The sequence below is a fragment of the Pinus tabuliformis genome, chromosome 3_1 (assembly GCF_031772625.1).
Source record: "Pinus tabuliformis cultivar Carrire ecotype Pingquan chromosome 3_1, CPIR1, whole genome shotgun sequence".
In the NCBI taxonomy this organism is placed as follows: domain Eukaryota; kingdom Viridiplantae; phylum Streptophyta; class Pinopsida; order Pinales; family Pinaceae; genus Pinus; species Pinus tabuliformis.
Window position 1 is genome coordinate 130,705,309 of NC_142301.1, and position 26,295 is coordinate 130,731,603.

Here is a 26,295-nt window from a genome sequence, read left to right on the forward strand (position 1 = left end):
TTTGTATTCTTAAGAACATTAGAGAAGCCACCTTTTGGACCCCTGGTCTAGAGAGGAATATTCTTCCACCCTTTGGAATCTTCCATTATTAGGAATTTGTCTCTCCTTCCCCATTTTTCCACCCTGCTCTCCACTTCTCGCCCTCCTTGATTCTTTCCTCCCACTTTAGTAGTCTCCCCATCCTTTTCAATTCCTTAAATTCAATTTCAATGGAAATTTCAACGGGGATCTTAGTTCCTCGGGATTTAGTGGCATCTTCTAGGACCACACAGGTAATCTCATATTTCTCCTAGCTGGCTCCATGGGCTTCAATAGCAACAATGTGGTGGTTTGGTCTAAAAACAACCAAAAATCAACGCTTCAACAAAATCATTGTTGGAAGGGACTCACATATTATAATAACAATCTTGAAAAACCTTCTCAATGGAACAAGTGTGGAGAAACTCTATACTAGTAGGAGGTTAGAAAATTATTTATCAAGAATTATTGGACTCCTCCACATCCATGTTATATTTCCTCTCCACATTAGATGATTTGGTAGTAACGAGGCTAGTTGCCTTGGCAATTTAGGTTTCTCTAATGAAAATCTCTCTCTTTCTTCTCATTGGAATGATGTCCACTCTCTGCCTCTACTAGTTGACTGCCACTCACTTCTCTCAAAAGATAAAATTTAATCAAGTTATAATAGCTCCAAATAAATCCATAATTGGGTGATTAATGTACTAAATGTGGCAATGGGATGGCTCCACCATTTCCACCCAACTCAATAGAGGGAGGAGGCACACTTCACCCTCCCCTTCTATATTTCCACCTTCTTCCATGAACTTGAAATCATCCAAACTCATTGATGTGATTTCATTGTGCGGATATACCTTACTTGACACCATCGCATATGATTAAAATTTGGTATTTATTTATCCTTCCTCTAGATTTTTTTCCATGATGCCACCCTAGTTTGATTTATTATACTTTTCACTTTCAGTCATTGTTTTTCATTTTCAATTTGGGGGTTGAAACATGTCCCCCTAACCTAGTTGCACCCGCTTCCTTCTCCACTCTAAGAGAAGTAACAAGATTTCACTTTCCACCTAATTCCATCTTCACAACTTCTCTCAAGGAGAATTGATCCATATCTACTTTCAATTCCATGCTTACTGGCAAGATGAGGAGGATCCAAGAGAAATCATCAAATGAAGCATCTCCCACTAAGGATCTCTTTGGTCAGATTAGGATATTAACAAAATCATGGTGGATGATATCATTCATGGATTCTCTTGGTAGTGTAAAGGATTTTAGGGTTTCGTATTTTGGTTCCAAACTCTAGTTATCTAATTTTCTTCATCCATTTTCTAGCTATCTAATTTTCTTGGTTGATTTTCTATTTGATGCTCTAGTTTCACAAACACTTTCTAGGTTTTTCCGTTGTTGTATCGTTCTTTCTTACTTATCCTTTAGGATTTTTCCACTTTGCGACTTGTTCTCTACTCCCCATGTGGAAACTATGTCTTCTTTGCTGCATCTACTCTCCACTTTTGACGCTTCTTGATGTTTGTCTCCTTCGTACTCATCTTAAATTTTTCCCTCAAACCTCCTCTTGTAATATTGGTCCATCGTTCTGGTCCCCCTATCTACCATGTCGAAAGTTCTCTCATCCTTGTCTATCAACCTGGTTTCTTTCTCCTCCTCCCATCTTTCACATCTTTTCTACCTCTGGTTTCATTTCACCGCCTCTCTTGATTAACATGTCCCGTTAGAGGGAAAGGAGCCACAAGGGATCGTCGACTATATTAGATGGCACTTTGAAGGGGTCATTAATATTGCTTTATTGTCGCTTGGCAATTTCGTTGACATAACAAAAGCGGTGGAATATTTTTTTCACCCCCACAAATTTTGATTTAACTAAAAATATTTGCACAAACCCCTTGAAATCCTTGCGCCTATGCATAATTCCCTCTTGATAGAACACCATTCCCCTTATATAAATTATAAACATAGAGCCCAATTTATAATATGAAGTTGTGAGTCTGACAAAGAGAGGCCTATAATAGATTTAGCTTTCTCTTCCCTTCTCAGCCATTCAGCTAATTGTTTTGGATCTTGTGTGTTGGTTCATATCCTTTTACTAAAATCCACAATTTTTTATGCATTAAATTCATTTGGACTTTAACCTTCGAAGTATAAAAATTTGACCCATTGAATTTCTCAACACTATTTACTCCATTTTTTAGCTTCTTTTTAAATTATTACTATAAAAAGTATTACCTCATGCACTAAGCTCCACTACTTAAGGCTCTTGTAGTGAATCCTGTAGTTGCCTTTCTCTTCCCCACTTTTTGCATTCCCACCCCGCCATTCATGTAAGGGTGTATCCAGGGCTTCTCCTTTTCAGGCTTGATGCTTCTAGCTACTGACTTATTATTGATTTCTTGAACTGCGGGAATAAGAAGAGGGGTTGGAATTCTTGTGGTTGGTACTGAGGCTGATACTGGATGAATCACAACATCCTCAAACACCTTCGTATTCATCCATATTCCATCTCCAATGCCCCCAAAGTTAGTCACATTAAATACATGATGCCTCAACCTAGTTATATGCCAAGGTACTTTAAATGTGTAGTGGAGAACAGAAAAAAAATAAAAAATAAAAGCTAATCTCACAGCACCCTGTAGTCAAGACAGTTGACAATAACAAGTGGTCAAGTGATATGGAGGTCAGGATGGTTGCCACTATGCGCAGGTTAAGCGATATGGAGGTCTCTATCTGCGTTGAACCCTACCCGCTATGACCTCTTCCTCTGCCCATTAAGTGCTTCATAATTTTGATGGTAGGAAGCTAAGAATCTAATTTCATTTATCGATAAAGACTCTCAGAATGAAGATTCTCAACTATCTTTGTTTCCCATCTATCTCCATTCTCCAGAAATTCTTGATTATCGTATAAAATCTCTTCATGTGATTCTATGGCAAATTCTCATGAGAATCGAATATCATTGAATCAGAACAGATTGCTTGAGCTGGATAGATGAAGGTTGAATAGGTGATGACGTCAAGGGATGACACACAATCAAATTCATTCCTCTCTCATTTTCCTAGGCTTTCCTGCAAGAAGTGAGCCCAGATATACCATTTTTTATACCAAGTAGAAAAATAGAGGTAGGCATATAATAAAGAACAATTTTATTACACACTGTAAATCACACGGATACATCACATATTTAAAGAACCTTTTTATCACACGCTGTAAATCACATGGATACATCACATATTATGGTCCTAGTGAGATCCAATCAATTCTAAATATGAATATGAATATAGAGATTAAGATATTCTCTCAACATCTACCTATAAATCTATAACCAATTCTAAATTGATTCTAAACTAAAAATGGAATAATTATCTTCCAAATTTATAATCCCGATGTCTCTCTACCATGTCGAAATTTCTCTCATCCTTGTGTATTGACCCGGTTTCTTTCTCCTTCTCCCAGCTTTCACATCTTTGCTATCTCTAGTTTCATTTCACCACCTTTCTTGATTAACATGCCATGTTAGAGGGAAAGGAGCCACAAGGTATCCTCAACTAGTTTAAATCACACTACAAAGGGGTCATTAATATGCCTTCATTATCACTTGGCAATTTTGTTGACGCTATGGAAGCGGTGGGTTTTTTTTTCAACCCCACAAATTCTAATTTAACTAAAAAAAATATTCACAAAAACCCCTTGAAATCCAGGCACCTATGCATAATTCTTCCCTTTCGATGGAACAGTATTCCCCTTATATAAATTATAAACATAGATCCCAATTTATATACATGTTTTGGGTCCCACTGGAGCAGGTCGAGGGTCGGTCCCGACTATAGGTTGGAGGTTGAACCATTTATCTTGTGATTTTTTTCTAATGCACCCAAATCCACTAAAGGTTGATTGCACTGACATAGTGTCGACCAGACTATTCCAAACTCTCCCTTCAAATCCAAGCACCTATGCATAATTCTTCCTTCTCGACAGAACACCATTCCCCTTATATAAATTATAAACATAGATCCCAATTTATATACATGTCGTGGGTCCCATTGGAGCGGGTTGGGGGTTGGTCCCAACTATAGGTTGGAGGTTGAACCATTTTTCTTGTGATTTTTTTCTAATGCACCCAACTCCACTGAAGTCTGATTGAATTTCCATAGTGTCGACTAGACTATTCTGAACTTGACTCTGCTTGGACTAGTAGAACTATTGTTGATGGGTGCAACCTTTCCGTGGTTCCTGAAAGTGGAGCAGAAAATCTAGTGGTCTCTAGAGAGAAGACCATGCTGTGGCATCAAAGGCTTGGACATATTGGAGAGAAGGGCCCTTGAATACTTCATTGTAAAGGTATGGTAGAAGGTACGAGTAGTAGCTCTCTGGATTTTGATTTCTATGAAAATTATGTATATGGGAAGCAGAATCAAGTGAGTTTCCCCTCTAGTGGTAAGAGGGTGAAAAAAATATTAGAGCTTAGGCACAGTGATGTGTTTGGACCTGTGAAGGTTCCATCATTGGGTAAGTCTGTGTGCTATGTATCATTTATAGATGACTTCTCAAGGAATACATGGATATATTTCCTTAAGAAGAAATCTGAGGTCTTTGATAGGTTTAAAGAATTTAAGGCTTTGGTGGAAAACCAGATAGAGAAGAAGATAAAGGTGTTGAGGACAGATAAAGGTGGAGAATTTTGAAGTAAGGAATTTGAAGAATTCTGTAAGAAGTGTGGTATAGCATGGCAGAAGATAACTCCATACACACCTGAGTAAAATGGATTTGCAGAAAGAATGCACAAGACATTGATGGAAAGGGCAAGAAGCATGCTCAGTGGTGCTAGGTTAGGACAAGAATTCTGGGCAGAGGCAGTGGAGACAGCATGTTACCTGGTCAACAGATCACCTTCATCGATGTTGGAGGATAAGACTCCACAAGAGGTGTGGACTGGTAAGAAACCCTCTCTTTCACATATGAGGGTATTTGGATGTGATGCATATGTACATGTTCCAAAGGATAAATGAACCAAGTTGGATAGTAAATCTGAAAAAGTGCATCGTTATTGGGTATAGGGATGGTTTAAAGGGTTATAAGCTTTCAAACCCAGTAACAAGGAAGGCTGTGTATAGCCAATATGTGGTGTTCAGAGAGGTGAAAGATGTTATTAAACATGAAGTCCAAAGGAACCTGAGAAGATAGAGTTTGGGCTAAAGGATGAAGAATCAGACTCTACAATAGAGGAGGAATTAGAAGATGAAGCGTTACAAACTCCAGGTGTGAGAAGATCAGTTCGAGAAAGAAGGAAACCAGAAAGGTATAGTCCATTTGATTTTTGTTCAAATTTTTCTTTATCTATTACTGATGATGATCCCAGAACTGTGAAAGAAGAAGTAGATTCATAGGATGGAAAATTCTGGAAAGAGGCCATGGTTGATGAAAACTTTGCACAAAAATGAGGCTTGGGATCTGGTGGAGTTGCTGGCTGGAAGGAAACCCATTTGCAGCAAATGGTTGTTCAAGAAGAAGACAAATGCAGAAGGAAAGGTGGAGATATACAAAGCTCAGTTGGTAGCAAAAGGTCATTCCTAGGTGCCAGGAATTGATTTTGGTGATATTTTTCCCCCTGTTCCCAAGGTAACTTCTATTAGATTACTTTTATCTATTGCTACTACTTTTGATTTTGAGGTAGAACAGATGGATGTGAAGACAAAATTTCTTCATGGGGATCTGGAAAAGGAGATCTACATGAAGCAACCTGAAGGCTTTGCGGTGAAGGGTAAGAAAGAACTGGTATGCAAGTTAAAGAAGTCTTTGTATGGGTTAAAACAGTCACTAAGGATGTGGTATCAGAAATTTGATACATTTATATGGGGACTTGGCTTCAATAGAAGCAAAGTAGATCACTGTGTGCTGGGACCAGCCCATGACTTATGGTTTAAAACCACAATAATAATTAACAACGAATGATTAAATCAATGATTATGTGATTAGTTTGGTAATCAAGGGTTAGCACTAATATTTTGGTTGCATTGATGATTGTATTGATTAACATGTACGTTGAGAGGACAGTTTTACTAGCCTTGGGTTTCCTTCCCGCTCTTGGACTAAACCCTAACCCTTTCGTTGTTCTCCGTCATTTTCGTTCTTCTTCGTTTGTGGTTGAGAGCTCTACTCGCTGGTTCTTTGGGTGACTGTAAGTGTTTCAAATCGATGCTCTGTTCACGCCAACTATGGGCTTCTCTGTTGGTAGGTGGTGTAACTATGCTCAGTGTCTATATTCACATTCTGGTTAGCTCGGCTTTGTCACTTGATTGTTGACTTTGTTGTGATGGTTTCTCTGCTCCCTCGGTGGTCCGGTTCTCACCGTCTCTCCTTCATCCCTTATGTGTTCTACAGAGCTTTTTCAATGGTTTCTTCAACTTCATGTATGGTTATTTTATTGCTTGACTTATCTACATATTGTGAACACAGGTTGCGGCCTCAAAAGGACCCTTTCCTCTGCATTCGCTCAACTCCAGCAAGGTATTAACTCGTTCTCTGCTAAATGTTGTAACCACAGTTTTTCTTGTGTGCTAATAGTTACTGCTCCTTGTGAGTAGGGTTTCTTTCAATGGCTGCGACCCAAATGTGGGTTCCTTCATCCTGCGCTGACTGATGAATTGGTAAGTTCCCTCGGCTTCTTTTCCCTTACTGTCTATCACTGATTTTTTTTGTTTAATCTACAGTTCAACGATGCTAATGCTTTTGTATTGTCTCTGTGTAGGTTGTTGTGGCCTCTAGTCAGACTACTACTCAGCCCTTCCTCCAAACAAAACTGGTAGGGTCGTTCCCTATTGCAACTTGTTTAGTTGAGGGTTTCCTTAATCGTTTCCTCCCGCAGTGTAGTCGGTCATTAGACTAGAACCTAGGTCTCTGTTGGTTTGTCGTCTGGTTGATAGAAATTGGCCTTTGGGCTCAGTTGTATTTTGATTTCATTGATTCTTCAATGGACTGTAATGATTTCAGGGTTATAACCCTAACCCTCGTTGCTCTGTTTTACTCTCGGAGGATGGTTTGTCGACCTTAGGGTTGTTGGACTTTAGAACATGTATTTTTATAGTTTATATGTAGGTCTTGATACTAAAGTGCTTTTAAAGATGAATGAAAAGAGTTTTCGATGTACAGGGTTACCTCTTTTATGAATGCTCTTCTCTGTGGTTGTATTTGTTTAATTAACGGCTTCGGCTGTAGCACACTCTGGTATTTCTATAGGTTGTCATTGTGACTAGAACTATCTGCTTCGTCTTCACGTTAATATTATGTCTCTATTTGTCTTTGATGTTTGAAGTTGTATCTCTGCTTGTCACTTGGTTACTGGAACTTCATCTCTGTTTATGCTGGAAGGATTTCTGGTAAATTATAAAGTTATATTTTCATTACAGATGATAGGAATTAGATAATAAAACAAGTATTGGACAGATGGATTCAGGAATGAAAAATATCTCTCTTTGTATTACTCTTCTGTGCTGGAATTTCGAACCTTTTCCATACTGTGGTACATTTGTTTTGTAATGTTACAATACAGTTATGCAAACTATTTGCAGTTGTTTCTTCAGTTACACATTTGATAACTATCTTACTGTTTTAGGTTTCGCGTTCTGTGGAATACATAGATAATATATTTCTTTCTGTTGTTTTTTTTTTAAGTAAATAGTTGTAAAATAAATAAAAGAAAAATAAAACAACAGTGTGGTTGTAACCACCTCCACCTAACTGTGCTAACCCTAAATACCTATTAAATGATAATAAAATAAAACAAGTTCCTACACTGTTTTTAATTAGCAAACATAAATTAAAACTAAAAGATATCCTTAGCTGAGAACAACACCCGGTCATGGTGCCCTTAGCTGGATGCTCCTGCATCAGGCTCCCAGGGTAAGAAAGATTCATGACTCCCATCCATGAGATTCTCGACTGAATAGCTTGCTTGATGTATCTGTCTGGCATTAAGCCATGAAATTTCCTCAATGGGACGATTCTTCCACTTGACTAGATATTGCAGATATTCTTTCTGTCGAGTTCGCTTGGCCACCTGAGTGTTGAGGATCCTCTTGATCTCAAGGGGCTAAGCGTAAGGCATTTGGCTCATCCAAGTCTCACTTCCTTCCTGTGTGTCCCGTGTAGGCCGTGCTTTACTGTCTTCCTCTAGACTAGCAGTGTATGGAAATAGGTTTGCCACATTGAAGATGGGCGAGATGCCTATTCCTAGTGGAAGCCATAATTCATAAGCATTGGTTGAAAATTTTTGGAGAATTTTGCAGGGGCCTATCTTTTTGTACTTCAGTTTGTTGTATGCACCTCTAGGAAAATGTTCCTTGCACAAATGAGCGAGGACTTCATCCCCCACATTAAACTATACCTCTCGCCATTGCAAATCTACCCACTGCTTATACTTTTGATTGTTGTCCTGCAACTTCATTTTTACCTGCTCGTGTAGATCATTCATTGCTTTGGCGAAATCTTCCACATCAGCACTCTGTCTTTCCTGCTGTCCTAGATCTCGTAACTCATGCACTCCACGAGGATGCATTCCATATAATATCTGAAAAGGACTGTAACCCATGCTACGATTGGGTGAGTCGTTGTAAGTGAAAACCGCCTAGGCAAGTACTCGATCCCACATTCATGAATTTTCCCCGATCAAACTTCGTAGCAGGTTCCCGAAGCTTCTATTTACCACCTCTATTTGCCTGTCAGTCTAAGGGTGATAAGTAGAGTTAAGACTTAACTGCGTGTCCATATTCTTCCACAAGGTGCACCAGAAGTGCCCTATAAACATCACGTCCCTGTTAGAAAGAATGGACTTAGGTAGACCGTGTAACCTGACGATCTCTGTGAAGAACAAGTGGGCCACGTGAGTGGCATCACTGGTTTTTCTGCAAGGGATGAAATGTGCCATCTTTGAAAACCAGTCTACTACTACCATCATCAAATCATACCCCGCTGCATCCTTGGTAGACCCAAGACAAACTCCAAGCTGACTGAGTCCCACGGTCTGCTCGGAATGGGCAATGGTGTGTAGAGTCCCGTATTTTGACTATGTCCTTTCGCCAATTGACATACTTTACATCTGGTCACAAATATCTGCACATCCCTTTGCATTCTTGGCCAATAATAAAAATGGCTGAGCTACTCTAATGTTTTGTCTATGCCGAAAAGTCTGGCTATACCTCCATTGTGCTTCTCCCGAATGATATTTTCTCTCATTGAACAATTAGGAATGCATAACTGTCCCCTTTAAACAATAGCTTCTCTTGTAAGTTATAGTCCAACCATTGACTATTGTTTCTCAGCAAAGGATTCTAACAGGCTTCATAAGCCTCTTTGAAATCCGCATCGATGTGATACAAGTCTTTCAAATTCTCAAAGCCCAGCACTTGTACCGTACTCTCCTACAAGAGCAAGGCTCTTCTGCTCAATGCATCTACCACCTTGTTGGCCTGTCTACTAATGTGTTTCAACACAAAGGTGAAACTCTACAAATATTCAACCCACTTAGCATGCTTATGATTCATCTTATGTTGTTGCATTATGTATTGCAATGCAGAATTATCATAAAATAAAACAAACTCATTTCCCAATAGATAGTGTCTCCAATGCTTCAATGCTTGGACGACAACATAGAATTCTTTGTTGTAGATGAATACTTATGCCTGCTCTCATTCAACTTCTCGCTAAAAAACGTTATAGGTTTGTCTTCTTGGCTAAGTATAGCTCTAATGATTGTACTGCTTGCATCACAGCGAACTTGAAAAATATTTTTAAAATCAGGAAATCTCAGGATTAGTCTTTCTATGATCTTCTTCTTCAATAGTTGAAAACTCCTCTCTGCTACCTCGGTCCAACGAAAAGGCTGACTTGCCTTCTTTATAGTGTCCAACATAGGTGCATAGATTTCACTGGAATTCCTTATGAATTTATGATAAAAGCTTGCCAGGTCATGAAAACTACATACCTCAAATAGACTTTTTGGTGATGGCCAGTTGAAAATTGTTGCAATCTTCTCTGGGTCCATCTTCAACTCATTTTCTACAATCACAAAACCCAGATAAACCATTACTTTTTGCAGATAGTGCATTTTTTCAGATTTATCAGCAGCTTATTCTGTTGTAATTTTTCTAGCACACTTCGAACATGTTGAAAGTGTTCCTCCCTTGTCTTGCTGAAAATTAATATATCATCAAGTACACTATTACAAATTTTCCAATTAATTCTTTCAGAATTTTGTTCATCAGCCGCATAAAGGTACTGGGTGCATTACTCAGTCTGAATGGCATTACCAGCCACTCATATAGCCCTTCATTGGTCTTGAAGGCTGTCTTCCACTCATCCCCTTCCCTAATTCGAATCTGATGATAACCACTCTTCAGATCAATCTCCGAGAAGTATGCTGCCACGCTAAGGAAGTACATCATGTCGTCCATCTGTGGCAATGGAAATTTGTAACTGATGGTAATCTTGTTGATGGCCCTCGAATCTATGCACATTCGCCATTCTCCTCCTTTCATGGGAGCGAGGATTGTTGGAACCGCGGAGGGGCTCAAACTCTCCCTTATTAGCCCTTTACCCAACAATTCCTGCACCTGTTTTCTAATTTCCTCATTATCTTTGGGGCTCATCTGATATGCTGCCTTGTTCGATAGACTTGCTCCAGGTATAAAGTCAATATGATGACTTATACTTCTCTTGGGAGGAAACTTATCTGGTAAATCGTGCACTACTGTAGCACTAAATTTTTGCAACATTTTCTGAATTTCTACAGGAAAATCTGACACTTCTATGTGTAACAGCACTATTTTTTCCCTTCTTACAACAACATAGTTCACTTCATTCTCTTCAATCTGCTTCAAAAATTGTTTTCCCCCCATTAGTAACACTCTCGTCCCGCTTGTTTCTGTTGTCTCCTCTTCCTTGATGGGCACAAGTGTGTGTGCTTGATCCCACCTTTGACAAACTTATAATAGTTTGTCTTCCTGTCATGAACTACCTTCCAGTCATACTGCCATGGCCTCCCTAGCAGTATATGACATACGTCCATTGGCATGATATCACAAATAACCTTGTCTTTATACCTGCCAATATGGAACTCAACTTCACACTATTTGTCACACCAACAACTGATGGCCTTTCTATAACCACGATACCTTATAAGTTGTGGGGTGCTTCAGCCACTTTAAACCCAACTTCTCCACCATTTCTATGGTAACCAAATTATCCGTGCTCCCATTGCCAATAATCAACTTGCAACATTTTTCCGTGTGACTTACAAAATGTCCAGAATAAGGATTTCCTTTGAGTTTGTTTAGTTGTTTCATTGGCTAGTTTCGGCAATACTTTATTCAGCACTAAAGCTTCCCCTGTTTCCTGCACATTCTCTGCTTCCTGAGGTGGTGCCTCTGCTTCATCTGGCTGTGCAAGAAACACTCCTATTTTACCAGCTTGTTCTACTTCAGGGCATTCAAAAGATCTGTGCCCCCACTTGTGGCACCTGTAGCACTGATAGTTAGCTCCTCTGCCTCTACCATTCCCTCTTCCTCGCTGATATGGCTTGCCACCTCTAGTGTTGTCCCCATTTTTTGCTATCCCAGAAGTTTTGGAATTGCTGCCCTTCTTCATTATTGCTAGAAATTCGTCCTCTACCATAAGATTGCCCTCTTCCTCTGTCGGTTCCCCATCCTCTCCTAGAATTTTGTTTTCTGGTGATTTTCTCCTCTACCTTCATGGCACTCTGGTATGCTTCTTCTATATTTTTCGGGGAAACAATGTTGATTTCATCTAATATTTCCAATCTCAGACCATTTACATACCTTGCTGTTTTCTCCAGGGTGTCCTCTGTATAACCAGCTCTTAAATTTACCTGGTAGAATTATTCAATATACTCTCTCACTGTCATCCCTTTTTGTTTAAAATTCTACATTTTTCGATGCAGTGCAATCTGGTAGGCTTTGGGCAAAAATATTCCTTTCAACTTGGCCACCATTCTTGACCATTTATTTATTTGCAACTTGTTCATCCTCCTTCTCTCCACTTGGACACTGTCCCACCATAGGGCTCCATGTCCCTTTAGCTTTGTTGTAGCGAACTTAACTCTTTGATATTCACTGACCTCTTCACACTCAAAATATTTGTCCAATTCGATAATCCAGTCGAACAAAACTTCTGTGGACAAGCTGCTGTCATAATTTGGAATTTCTGGGTTAGGCTTGCTACTAGCAAATAGGATCGACCTCAACAATCTCATTTTCAGTCCTTCTTCATCTGATCCATCTGTTGTAACTACAGGTTCTTCTTTACTATCATCTCCTACCTCTAGATCCCTTCTCCTTCCTACTTCAACTACCTCCAAACAAGGAGTCAAGATCTTGATTTCCTCCCGCAATCCTTCCTTTGCTGCTCTCTGGGCACCTCTTCCACGACCTCGTCTTCCAACCTCCATTTCTCAGGAAAACTCTAAATCCTGCTATGATACCACTATGATGGGACCATCCCATGACTTATGGTTTAACACCTCAATAATAATTAACAACGAATGATTAAATCAATGAGTATGTGATTAGTTTGGTAATCAAGGGTTAGCATTGATATTTTGGTTGCATTGATGATTATATTGATTAACATGTACATTGAGAGGACAGTTGTCTTGGCCTGAGGTTTCCTTCCCGCTCTTGGACTAAACCCTAAGCCTTTTGTTGTTCTCCATCATTTTCGTTTTGCTTCGTTTTGGGTTGAGAGCTCTGCTCGCCGGTTCTGTTGGTGACTGTAAGTGTTTCAAATCGATGCTCTATTCACGCTGACTATGGGATTCTTTGTTGGTAGGTGGTGTAACTATGCTCAATGTCTATATTCACATTCTGATTAGCTCAGCTTTGTCATTTGATTTTTGACTTTCTTGCGAGGATTTCTCTGCTCCCTCAGTGGTCTGGTGCTCAGTGTCTCTCCTTCATCCCTTACGCATTCTACGAAGCTTTATCAATGGTTTCTTCAGCTGCCTATATGGTTATTTTGTTGTTTGACTTGTCTGCATATTGTGAACACAGGTTGTGGCCTCAAAAGGACCCTTTCCTCTGCGTTCACTCAACTCCAGCAAGGTATTAACTTGTTCTCTGCTAAATGTTGTAACCACAGTTGTTCTTGTGTGGTAACAGTTACTGTTTCAGTGGCTACGACTCAAATGTGGGTTCCTTCGTCTTGCGCTGAATGATGAACTGGTAAGTTCCCTCAGCTTCTTTTCCCTTACTGTCTGTCACTATTTTTTTTTGTTTAATCTACAGTTCAACAATGCTAATGCTTTTGTATTGTCTCTGTGAAGGTCGTTGTGGCTTCTAGTTGGACTACTACTTGGCCCTTCCTCCAAATGGAACCAATAGGATCGTTCCCTGTTGCAACTTGTTTATTTGAGGATTTCCTTAATCATTTCCTCTCGCAGTGTAGTCGGTCATTAGACTAGAACCTAGGACTATGTTGGTTCGTCATCTGGTTGATAGTAAATTAGCCTTCGAGCTCAATTGTATTTTGATTTTTTTGATTATTCAGTGGACTTTAACGATTTCAAGGTTATAACCCTAACCCTCGTTGCTCTGTTTTACCACCAGAGGAGGGTTTGCTCGACCTTAGGGTCAGTGGACTTTAGAACTTGTATTTGTATAGTTTATATGCAGGTCTTGATACTAAAATGCTTTTAAAGATGAATGAAAAGATTTTCGATGTACAGGGTTACCTCTTTTATGAATGCTCTTCTTTGTGCTTGTATTTGTTTAATTAACGGCTTTGGCTGTAGCACACTCTGGTATTTCTATAGGTTGTTGTTGTGACTGGAACTATCTACTCAATCTTCACGTTAATATTGTGTCTCTGTCTGTTTTCGATGTTTGAAGCTGTATCTCTGCTTGTCACTTGGTTACTGGAACTTCATCTTTGTTTATTCTGGAAGGATTTCTGGTAAATTATACAGTTGTCTTTTCATTACAGATGATAGAAATTAGATAATAAAACAAGTATTGGACAGATGGATTCAAGAATGAAAAATATCTCTCTTTGTATTACTCTTTTGTGCTGGAATGTCGAACCTTTTCCATACTGTGGTACATTTGTTTTGTAATGTTACAATACAGTTATGCAAATTGTTTGCAGTTGTTTCTTCAATTACACAGTTGATAACTATCTTACTGTTTTATGTTTCTCATTCTATGGAATACATAGATAATATATTTCTTTCTGTTATTTTTTTTAAAAGTAAATAGCTGTAAAATAAATAAAAGAAAAACAAAACAACAGTGTGGTTGTAACCACCTCCACATAACTATGCTGACCCTAAATACCTTTTAACTGATAATAAAATAAAACAAGTTCCTACACTGTTTTTAATTAGAAAACGTAAATGAAAACTAAAATATGATGAACCTCTCCTCCTTAGCTGAGACCAACACCCAGTCATGGTGACATTAGCTAGATGCTCCTGTATCACTATGTGTATTTATAATTAATTGGTCACCATGTTATTTATCTAGTCTTGTATGTGGATGATATGTTGCTTGTTGGAAATGACAAAGAAATTATCCAGGATGTGAAGACCCAATTGTCCTCCAAATTTGACATGAAAGATCTTGGTGCTACAAACTATATTTTGGGCATGGAAATTAAAAGAGATCGGACAAAGAGGAAGTTATGGTTAAACTAGAGGAAGTATGTCGAGACAATATTGTAGAAGTTTAATATGCAGGATAGTAAACCGGTGAAGGTTCCTATTCCTATAGGTGTAAAGTTATCTGTTGAACAGTGTCCTAAGACACAAGAAGAGGAAGAGGACATGTCCCGTTTTCCATATGCAAGTGCATTCGGTAGCTTGATGTATGCGATGGTCTCTACTAGACTATAAATTGCACATGCAGTGGGAGTATTGAGCAGGTTTATGTCAGAACTAGGGAAGGAGCACTGGACAACAGTGAAGCGGATTTTTAAGTATTTGCGTGGCACTAGTGATTATTGTTTGTGCTACCAAGGAAGATCAGGATTGGACAGAGTAATGGATATTCATGTCTTTGTTAATGCATATTGGACTGGAGATCTAGATCTGAGAAGATCTACAAGTGGGTATGTGTTTAACCTATTTGGAGGTGCAGTTAGTTGGATGAGTAAGAAACAATCTGCAGTGGCACTATCAACTACAGAGGCAGAATACATGGCAGCTACTCATGCAAGAAAAGAAGCAATTTAGTTGTAGAGATTGTGTTCAAGTATGGGGTTAGTACAAGGAGCTATAAGGATAGACTGTGACAGCGAAAGTGTAATTTTCTTGGCAAAGGACCCTGCATATCATTCAAAGACAAAGCACATTGATGTTTAGTATCGCTTTGTGAGGGATATGATAGAAGACAAAAAGGTGTTGCTGGTAAAGGTGGACACTTTGAAGAATAATGTAGATGCATTGACAAAAGCTACGAGCTCTGAGAAGTTCTCTTGTTGTAGAGAAACAATGGGTGTTGCAGGGTTGGATAAATGACTAGAGGGACTCTGCGCCAATATCACCGCGCTGATAGACTGACTAGAGGATGAGTCATGATGTTTGTGTTGGGGGCATATTGGGCATGGAATCCCCCCCCCCCTACAACATGTTTTGGGGCTCAAAACCCAAGTTTTGAGTATTATTGTTGTAAAGATTCCGTGAATTGCGGGCATGGAGCGCAAACTATATGTTAGAGTCATAGTGTTTTCTGACCTATGTTTTAAATGTAGTGTCGGCCTACCCATAGTCCGTGGACCATGGGATTGTATAAATAAGAGTGAGGCTCTAAGTTGTAAATATAATTAGAGATACATGGAAACGAATGGAATCTAGAATATAGCGAGCATAGAGTAAAGGTCTAAGTGTTTTGGGTCGTAATAGTAGGAAAAGTATCTACAGCTGAGTGCACAAAGGCCTAGTAGAGTCTGCAACTGAGTGCGTGGACCCTTGTAGCTGAGTGCATAGGGTGGAGTCGAGTCTGTAACCAAGGAAGAAGAATAACAAAGAGAAGTTTTATTCCAAATCTTGTATATCTATTCTTGTGCTATTTCCTATTTAATTAGATTGTTTTTCTTATCGCGCGCACTTATATGAACACTTAACATTGTTAAATATAACTAGACACATACTGATAAGCTAAGTGATCAACTAATATCGGGTTAATAGTAAGGAATTGGGTAATAACATGGATTGGGTCCCGAATAGGGCTACGCGGAGTACTGATAGGTGCGCGTAGAGACGTGCATGCAAGGTGAAACCGTGGACCATCGAAAATCATTAGACATCTCTAGGGTGCAGAAACCTATTTCTAGTACCCTCCCATACTACTTCAGGTGAGACCTCAATCCGCGCTCCATGGGTCGTTGCCAAAATGGCTAGTAATACCAAGATTTGTTTGGCTAAATCACCTCTGAACCTGGGTCAGGCCCCTACAAGCCAACAAATGGTTCTGTTGCCATGATCGGGATATGCATAAGGGATGTCCGATGTCGTGTCATTGGAACCCAACAAAGAAAGAAATTGAAAGGGTGGTTGGACAAGAAGGCTCACGAGTTCGTGGCGTAGGAAAACAGGAATCCACAAGTATAGAAGGAACAATGGATGGAGAGCTACTTATATACGGAAATCCATGAAATTTTCTTCGCATCTTTTCCTTCTGAGTTGTATGAGTGGATAGCGAAGCTAGCAGATAGTCAGGGAAGGTGCAGGTTCTATAAACCAATCATGTGGACTCCAGAATCTGTGTGCATATTAGAAGCATCAGAAGATAAGATCGCATGGGCTGTGGACCATTGGCTCAATCGAATTATAGGAGGATTTATCGCTAAGATCACGGTAGATACGTCCATCAGCTACAGTGAGGTGGAACAAAGCTTCCTCAAATTACGGTGAGGTAAGTATATTAAATCTTTGAATACTTGGATTAAGATGCTATTGTGTGAAAAGCAGGTTATGTGAATAAATTAATGTTTGGGACTACGCGAAGTGGGAAGATCTACAGAAACAGAAGTGGTGAAGAGTTAGAAACTAGTCCCTTAATTTCACCCTCACAGGAAAGCAAGGAAGAGCTCACGAAGGTTTCTCAGAGAAGTGCGATTAGTCTGATAAGGCAACGAATTTTGCTCTTACCACCTCCACCTACACTTCCACCCATCTCACCATCTTCACCTCCATATCCACCCACCCCACCGCCGCCGCCACCACAGTTCAGTATGGTGAGTGCAATCAAACTACCAGTATTCAAAGGAGTAGGGAATGAAGATCCAGACCAATTCTGGTTCATGGTAAGAGTAGTATGCGAAGCACAAGGAGTCATGGATGAAAATATAAAAAAGGCTACGTTGGTAAGCACGTTGCAGGATCGCTCATTAACATGGTACATTAAGCATTATAATGACCATCCAAATGCAGGAATCGTAGAAATGTAGGTCGTGCTGAAGATGGAATTTAGCAGGCCAAAGTCGAAGACACAATCAATTACTAGGTTTAAGGAGATCGTGATGCTCCTGGATGAGAGCCCTTGGAACTTGGACAAAAGACCGAAGAGCATGATTCGTGAAGCCAACATGACTTTAACGGGTGGACAACACCGCGCATGGTTTGTAGCATCATTAACACTGCATTTAAGGATGGCTTTGTCGCAACAAAATCTTTCCACCCAGGCCGAAGCCTTGGAGATGGCAATGAGATTGCATGAGACCCCTATATAAGATCCTGGTCTGGGAGTCCAACAAATCCACGTGCAACTGCAAAATTTGTGTCTTGAAATGCATAGTTTGAAACAGGACCGGACAACTCAGCCAGAGGCGCGCAAGGAGGTATGGTTCATAAAATGCAAAGGCTAGGGGCATGACAAGGACCACTATCCAATATTCACGAACAACTTGGCAGGAAAAGGGTTGATGCCATTAAGACCTGAGGCACAAGCAGGACCAAGCACGACACCTGCATTATGGTGCGCGATTTCTTAGATAGGAGGAAAACACACTACATATAATTGTCATCTATTGTAGAAGTATACGCAGGCATCCCAACAATTATTTTGTAATTTCTTCAGATCAGTAGGCCGTGATGAACACACCTACAGAAGCTGCGAACTAATGATGGATCAGACTCCTACCTACAGGGTATAGACTGAAACGTGAGTCCTTGAACCAAATGCAGGAATGGTGTGTGCTGGATTTCAGGGGCATAGATGAGGTCGAGGTGGAATGGGACCAAGAAGGGGTCGCGAAGAACTAATTTGCTACAATTGCGGAGGACCTAGACACTATGCCTGAGATTGTAAAAAGCTGACAAGAACATCGTGTTTGTACTATACTCAGTTTAATCATGAGGCAAAACACTGCCCTACCTTGATAGCGAGGCTACGCGAAAAAGGGGTACTCCAGCCTCCCCCGACTCAGAATTTGCAAATGATAAGGTCAGAGCTGCGTGAAGAAGACCCGAACGTAAACATAGTGCTCAGAAGTAGTATCACCACCAGATATGATAAAGGTAAGTAGCCAAAAGAAAGTGCATGGGTTCACAAGCCTCCTATAAAGGAACTTAAATTTGATTTGGAGCGCACGAAGGAGATGTTCATGGAAGCTAAGAAGAGCTTCATGGAGGCCTCCACTTCAGGTGGTAAAGATCAACTAGAACCAGGGATGGATCCTTCAATGCTCACTACCTTTCTAGAGACATGCACGAAACTGTTGTGCAATAGCAAGGCAGTAAAAGGACTACAGGAACTTATCACTAAGTGCGCGGGGTCAGGAGAAGCACGCGTGGTCCAGAAACTTGGAAAGCACGGATTGCGCATAGGAAGGGAAATGAGGTTGACTGCGTAAATCGGAGACTATTAAATGGATCAGGTAATCCTGGACCTCGGATCAGACGCAAATGTACTGCCAAAACAAACATATGAATTCATGGGTAGACCCACACTACAATGGTCTCCTATTCAATTTCGAATGGCGAACTAGCAGAAGATCCTCCCCATGGAGACATTGCAAGGGGTAACGGTGGATATTGAAGGTGTGACCACGTTGGAGGATTTCAAAGTGATAGAGATTATCGATGACAACAATCCCTATCCTGCACTACTGGGCATAGACTGGGCCACTGATATGAACAGAGTCATAAATCTGAAGAAGCACAAAATGATCTTTGAGAAAAAGTCACTATGCGTAGTAGTACTACTAGATCTAGCCGAAGGAGCGCGATACACTGAATCGGTGCACGACGATGATAGTGATGACGTTCTTGATTGTATCTACAAGATAACCACATGAGAACAGGATTGGGTGAACCCAACTGCAGATGCACTTCGGATTCAAATGAAGAAATAGAGCGATGGTAGAATCGGTTGCACTAAGTAACAACGCTTAATTGCAACATGATGATAAGAACACTACACTGCGTAACCATAGAGATAAGGGATCTACCTAGGTATGACGGGTTGACAACGGTGGATGACTTTTTGAACAAAATTGAGAGTAAAGTACCGGAAAAACAACGTTTTGAAGCTCTGAAATGGGCACTATGTGCTATGCCCGCAAGATGGTGGTGTACGCACTGGCAGAGTTTCAAGGATTGGCATGAATGTAGGAGGATGTGCTTACATTTTGGAAAACCCCATCTACGGATGAGAGCAGTTATGAGGGGCAAAACAACGTACTTGACCACCTTTCCCGATGGGTACAGACATATGACATGCAGTCCGCCCAAGTGCACACCACTCCCAGGGTAAAGAATCAGAACACAACGCAATGGCAGGAAAGGAAAAGCACGCCAAATTTTATCCATGGAGAAGCGTTGGACAAGATGTTTGATGTGCTAAACAAGGTTCACCAAGTGAGATGCACTGACTAGGACCTGTGCATACCAGCAGTTCGATGGGCCTATGGGACCATATTCAAAACCTTGACTATGGAAAAAATTCCAAGCAGGTGGAATGAAGTAAGGACCGTAATCTCTGAGGAGCATGCAAAGATGAATCCACATGTAATAGCACCTACAGGTGTGATAGTGCAAAGCCCAGGACGAGGAAATCATGTAGCTACGTGAAGTAGAACACATAATGCTTTAGGAAGCCATTCGACAAGGGAACCTTAGACTTCACGAACTTGAAAAGGACCGGGTATAGCTAAGAAAGAAAAGCATTTTGATGGACGCAGAGGCCAAGAGGCTGGAAAATGAGATCAAGTGAGCATGTCTCATTCATAAACCAAGGATGGTAAGGCAAGGTGCAAATGATCATACTAATGAATTAGAAGACTATTGCCGAGATTTAATTAGTCTGTTGCCATGGCTAGGACTGCATATCACCAAACACAGTAACCAGGGGAGCACACTACATACAGTAGAGCACGCGGTGCCAACTGCCATGAGAATAAGCAAGGAATTTATGCAGACTATATAGGGGGGCAAGATGGAGCCTCGCACAAGTAGTGTGACCACTTGAATAGCTATTGGAAGAATAGTCTTAGCACTCTAGGTAGCTAAAAGGGAGTGTGGGACTATAAATTATTCTGCCTAGGAGTTGCGGACTCCAACAGGTGCACGCAGGAATAACCTGTCACAAGGTTCGTGCCCACACAGGGGGGGATGCGCTGCCACATGAGTAGGCTAGGAAGTGACCATTGGTGCCACTGTTCATGATGGGATGTCTGATTTGAGGCCAAATGGAGCGAGTAGCGGGCATTTAAGATAGGAGTTATGGGAAAGATTTTGGAAAATCTACCACCAAGAAAGCATTGATGGCCTAGAATTGGGGGGAACGGTCAAATTTGAATTCAAAAGGCACTATAAAACTCCAAAGGCTAGCTAGCCGACAAAACTTGGTCAATTGAGATTTGAACAATTGAACAGAGCGCAAAGTGTTGAGAGACGAGCGATAATATAGCCTTTAAGGTCACGAAAGATCACATATAGTACAGAAATGATGACAGCCACTAAGGATGGGTTGGGAATTGAAGAAGGGACCGTCGATGAGGCCGTGCAGAACCCCATGTTCTACGATGTTCCCAAATGCACTGGGGTTGTGACAAAAATCCCTAAATCACCTCAAACACTGAGATTGAAGAAAGATAAGTAGCCAATGCGACTAGTACGCATGTCCCCAAGGAATATATGGCACAGTAAGTTATCAATGGAAGAAAAAGGCAAGGCAGTCACCAATGAAATAGATGAAGAGGAAGAGGATTTGAAAGCTATGATTACCGCAGTAGAGGAAGAAGAAGACGTGGAGGAAGGCATCCAACCATTGCGCTCTATAGCAAAATTGCCTGAGTATGTCCCTCTGCGAAAAGGGAAAACCAAAATACCAAAGGATCTGGATGCAACGAACAGTGCACTCTAGACCCCGCTCCTCCCCGATGGAATTACCTTTGAGGGTCCACTTCTAGGATGCGTGCCCACCTTGAAATTTGAATACTGAGATGTCATGGACAGCGAGAAGTTCCCGCACTTAGAAACAACGAACCTGATGAAATAGAATATGGAGGGGCCGACGATAACATTAGAGCCGCGAAAATGGCTACGCGGTGTGGACAAGGTTAGGTTGCCTCATCTGCTATGGATACCACATTTCCACCGTGCACCCATCACCATTTTCATCTTCAGGCAGCTTCTTTACCTGGTGCATGATGGGTACTTAGGGCTAGAGGAGCCTATTCCCATCATGGCAGATCTCATCCACTGAATTTCTGGGCTTCCTTGTAAGGGAAAGGACCCCACAACAATAGCAGGGAAAAGAAGCGACTTAGCTTTCGCAGAGGCCATGAAGACAAAATATAATCTCGAGAAGAAAAATAGGGGTTATGTTATTAGCAATATCAAGGATAAAGCAGTACGTGTAGCCACCCAACTCATGGCCGGTAAAGTAATGAGAAAATGTCGCACCAATGAAGTACTAGCGCTGGTGGTTGTGCTGGCTGAAGAGTGTGCGGAGGGGGTCTAGTTCGACTGGGCTGAGTTCCTCTACAAAGAATTTTTTCTCAACTACCAGGAGGCCCAGGAATAGGGTAAGACCTTCCACTACATGTGGTTGCTCTTATCCATCTTTCCAGTAGCAGGAGAACTATCAGAGGACAGTTAGTTCCTGAGCATCGACCGAGACTTACCACATGCCATGAAGTACGCTTCGCTCTAGGCCACCAAGGACGCGAAATGGATTCGAAATACCAAGATTTTCTGGGTGCTCATGGAGGTGAGCATCCGAATGTTGATTAATAGGAGGTCACACCTATCCCCCATGGTGCACATCAGTCTATAGAGTTTTGTAGATTTAAAGGCAGAAATGCACAATACGTACATCAGGGCGCGAAAATATTCGGCGCAGTAGTGGACAAAGCTCCCATTCATAGCCACTAATGATGTGATATTTATGATGTTAGAGACATGGCCTCCCAAGTGGCATGCCCCAGATTTGGCAGAGTTGGAGAATACATCAGCACAGAAAAGGAAGGATGATGCCAAGCTGCGCTTCACCTAGCTGGCCGAGAGAAGGCGGAATGTAAAAGAGGCAGTCGAGGTCAGGGCAATCCATGAAGTGGCACAGGTAGCCACGAAGTTGAATAAGGCCACTGAAGCAGCAGCAACAACAGAGGCTACAGAGGAAGGCCAAGCAGTGTCTACAGGGCAGGATCTAGAGGACACAGAACTTGTAGAAGAGAGCGCGGACCCAGGGACTGCCTCTACATAGCTCAAGCTGTTGTGCATCACAAAAAGATCAGGCCCAAGAAATAAGGATAATGCCTTGAAGCTGGCCATCGGCCTGATCACCTTAACTAAAGGTGATCTCCATGACATCAACAAGACGGTTTGCGATGTCACTAGTGAAGCGCTCCGAGACTTTACGGTTCGCGATGTCATTAGTGAAGCACTCCAAGACTTTATGACAGAGCAGCAGACTGTGTTGGGGTCCCTAAGGGTGCAGCTGTAGGAGTTACAGGTGTGGCCCCTGCAGGAGGGTACCTTGTCTACCCATGTCGTAGCAGGCAAGTCAGTAGCAAAACAGATGCTCCACGCGAAGATGGCCAATACGATAACCTTGCTAGATGAAGCACTAGTCTCGGAGAGAATAATGGATCGGGTGACGCTTAATGTAATGAAAGGCATTGGCCTTAACTTGGTTGCATTTCTCCTAGACACACATTATCAGCTACAGGATGGGATGATAGCAAAACGCCATGCTAGAGAGAGCTGCACAATCCAGGTTCTGAGTGAGCAGAAGAATAATATAGAACAGCTTAGCCTGCAACGCGACAAGTTGGTGTCGCAAAACCGACAGTTGGTACAGACAGTTAACGACAATTGCTAGCACGTCCCAGAGTTGTCCATTATAGTGGACCTACCAACAGAAGTGTGGATCCAATGTTTGGCAAGTGGAGTCCATAACGCATGCGAGGAAATAACAAGAGTATAGCTGGAGCTGAAACTCTAGATTTCCAAGCTACAGCTAAAGGCACAGCCTTCCACTCTCCCAGAGGTCAGAGAACAACGCTATTGCAGCAAGGATGGAAGAGATTGGAGGTGCAGTCAACGACTATACCAACATGTTGGAGCAAGCTTTGGAGGTCATCACTACGTTGCAGGAGGACCCCAACATTTTGTGGGTTGTGTTATATTCTTTCCATGACTAGCCCATGTAATTAACCGGGGGGTTAGAAGGGTGGCAGAGCCCCCTCTTCGTTGCGCCGATTGTGTAGCGAGGGGAGTCACAAGGCGTTTGAGGGGTGTAGGTAACCCCACTCTATGGGGTCCAGGGCAGCACCCTGGAAAATTTTTGTTTTGGACCCTATGTTAGGTTGGGTGGACCTCCCTATGGTTTTGTGGATGATTTTAGCACATGGTTTTAGATGTGATGGTTTTTGGTCCATGGTTTTGGACGCGATGGTTTTTGGTCCATGGTATTGGATTCTTTGACATGTATAAATATGCATTGTAACATTGAAAGGGACATAATGAAAAAGCAAGCTGGTAGTTCCAGTTTTGGGATCCAAGGGAAAATCTCTATGTATATGTGTTTTATGTGTTATGCTCTCGCATTGTTTATTTTTTGTGTTTTAGAATTCGTATGCAGGCAATTTTTGTATGGGGTTAAAACCTACATTTGGTATTGGAGCCGTTTTGGCTTCAAGGGGATGCCTTTGTTGCTGAGGGGTTTCGCTCGGGCCTGTGGTAGACCCTGTTCAATGGGAGATCTATGAGATTGATTCTGGTGGTGAAAGAAGATGGCGAGTAGTGGAAAGATAGAGAACGAGAAATTTAATGGTCAGAGTTTTGAGTTGTGGAAACTCAAGATGGAGGATCTGTTGGTGCATAAAGATCAGTGGATCATGGTAGATCTAGGTACTAAACCAACAGGAGTGTCCGATGAAGAATGGAAGAAGTTGGATCGAAAGGCAAAGAGCACAATATGATTGTGTGTCTTAGATTCAGTATTATTGAATGTATCAGGGGAAGCTAAGGCAAAGGATTTGTGGGACAAGTTAGGGACTTTGTACCAATCTAAGTCTTTAGTGAATAAACTGTTCCTGCGAAAAAAGCTGTATAACCTAAGGATGAAAGATGGAGAATTGGTGACAGAGCATCTGAATGTGTTTAACACTGTGTTAAGTCAGTTATCGTCTGTTGATATAAAAATTTCAGATGAAGATAAGTGAATTAGTTTGTTGTTTTCTCTACCAGATTCGTGGGATAGTGTGGTTATTGCAATAGGTAGCAATGCAACTACCTTGTAGTTTGATGAAATAGTCTCATGCTTGGTGATGGAGGAGATGAGACGGAAAAATATGGAGAGCCAGAATGGTGATGCCTTGTCTATATGAGGACGGTCCCAGAACATAAATAAAAATAAGTCATCAAGTGGGAGATCTAAATCTAGAGGGAGATCTAAATCTCTAGGAAAACCTGTAAAGGTGGTGTGTTGGAAATGTGGAAAGGAAGGGCACTACAAAAGGGACTGTAAATCTAAAGCTCTTGACAAAGGAAAGGGACCTGATGGTTCTCCTTCTACAAAGGTGAAAACCACGTCAGATGAAGGTGGGGATGTGTACTTGACTTCTTCAAGTACACATGTAGATCATGAGACATGGTTGATTGACTCAGGTGCATCCTTTCACTTCACTCCTCATAGAGAGTGATTTTGCGAGTATGAGAAATACAATGGTGGTTATGTCTTCTTAGGGGATGATAGGAAGGCTAGAATCATTGGTCGCAGAAAAGTAAAGTTGAAGTTGCAAGGTGTAAGGGTTAGAACACTTTCGGGTGTCCTACATATTCCTGCATTGGCCAGAAATCTGATTTTTGTAAGCAAGCTGGATGATGCAGGTGTAAAAACAATGTTCGAGAAGGATACTTGCAAGATGGTTCGGGGAGCAGTGGTATTGATGTAGGGAGTTAGAATTGAAACTCTGTACAAGCTGCAAGGTAGCACTATTATTGATGGTTGCAACAGTTCCGTGGTTCCTAAAAGTGGAGCAGAAAATCTAGTGATCTCTGGAGAGAAGACCATGATGTGGCATCAAAGGCTTGGACATATTGGAGAGAAGGGCCTTCGAATACTTCATTGTAAAGGTATGGTAGAAGGTATGAGTAATAGCTCTCTGTATTTTGATTTCTGTGAAAATTGTGTATATGGGAAGCAAAATCGAGTGAGTTTCCCCTCTGGTGGTTAGAGGGTGAAACAAATATTAGAACTTGTGCACAGTGATGTGTTTGGACCTATGAAGGTTCCATCACTGGGTAAGTCTGCGTACTATGTATCATTTATAGATGACTTCTCAAGGAATACATAGATATATTTCCTTGAGAAGAAATCTAAAGTCATTGACAGGTCAAAAAATTTAAGGCTCTGGTGGAAAACCAGATAGAGAAGAAGATAAAGGTGTTGAGGACAGATAACGGTCGAGAGTTTTGTAGTAAGGAATTTGAAGAATTATGTAAGAAGTGTGGTATAGAACGGCAGAAGACTACTCCATACACACCTGAGAAAAATGGAGTTGTAGAAAGAATGAACAAGATGTTGATGGAAAGGGCAAGAAGCATGCTCAGTGGTGCCAGGTTAGGATAGGAATTTTGGGCAGAGATGGTGGGGACAACATGTTACCTGGTGTTGAGGGCCTCGAAATCGGGTCAACAACAAGGGGGATACCCACCCAGTCGGGAACCTGGTTGGCGGCTCCTTGCCCGTTTGGTGTAGCGGGTCCGACTGGGGATGATGGGACTAGCTTCCCAATCTAAAAGATGTG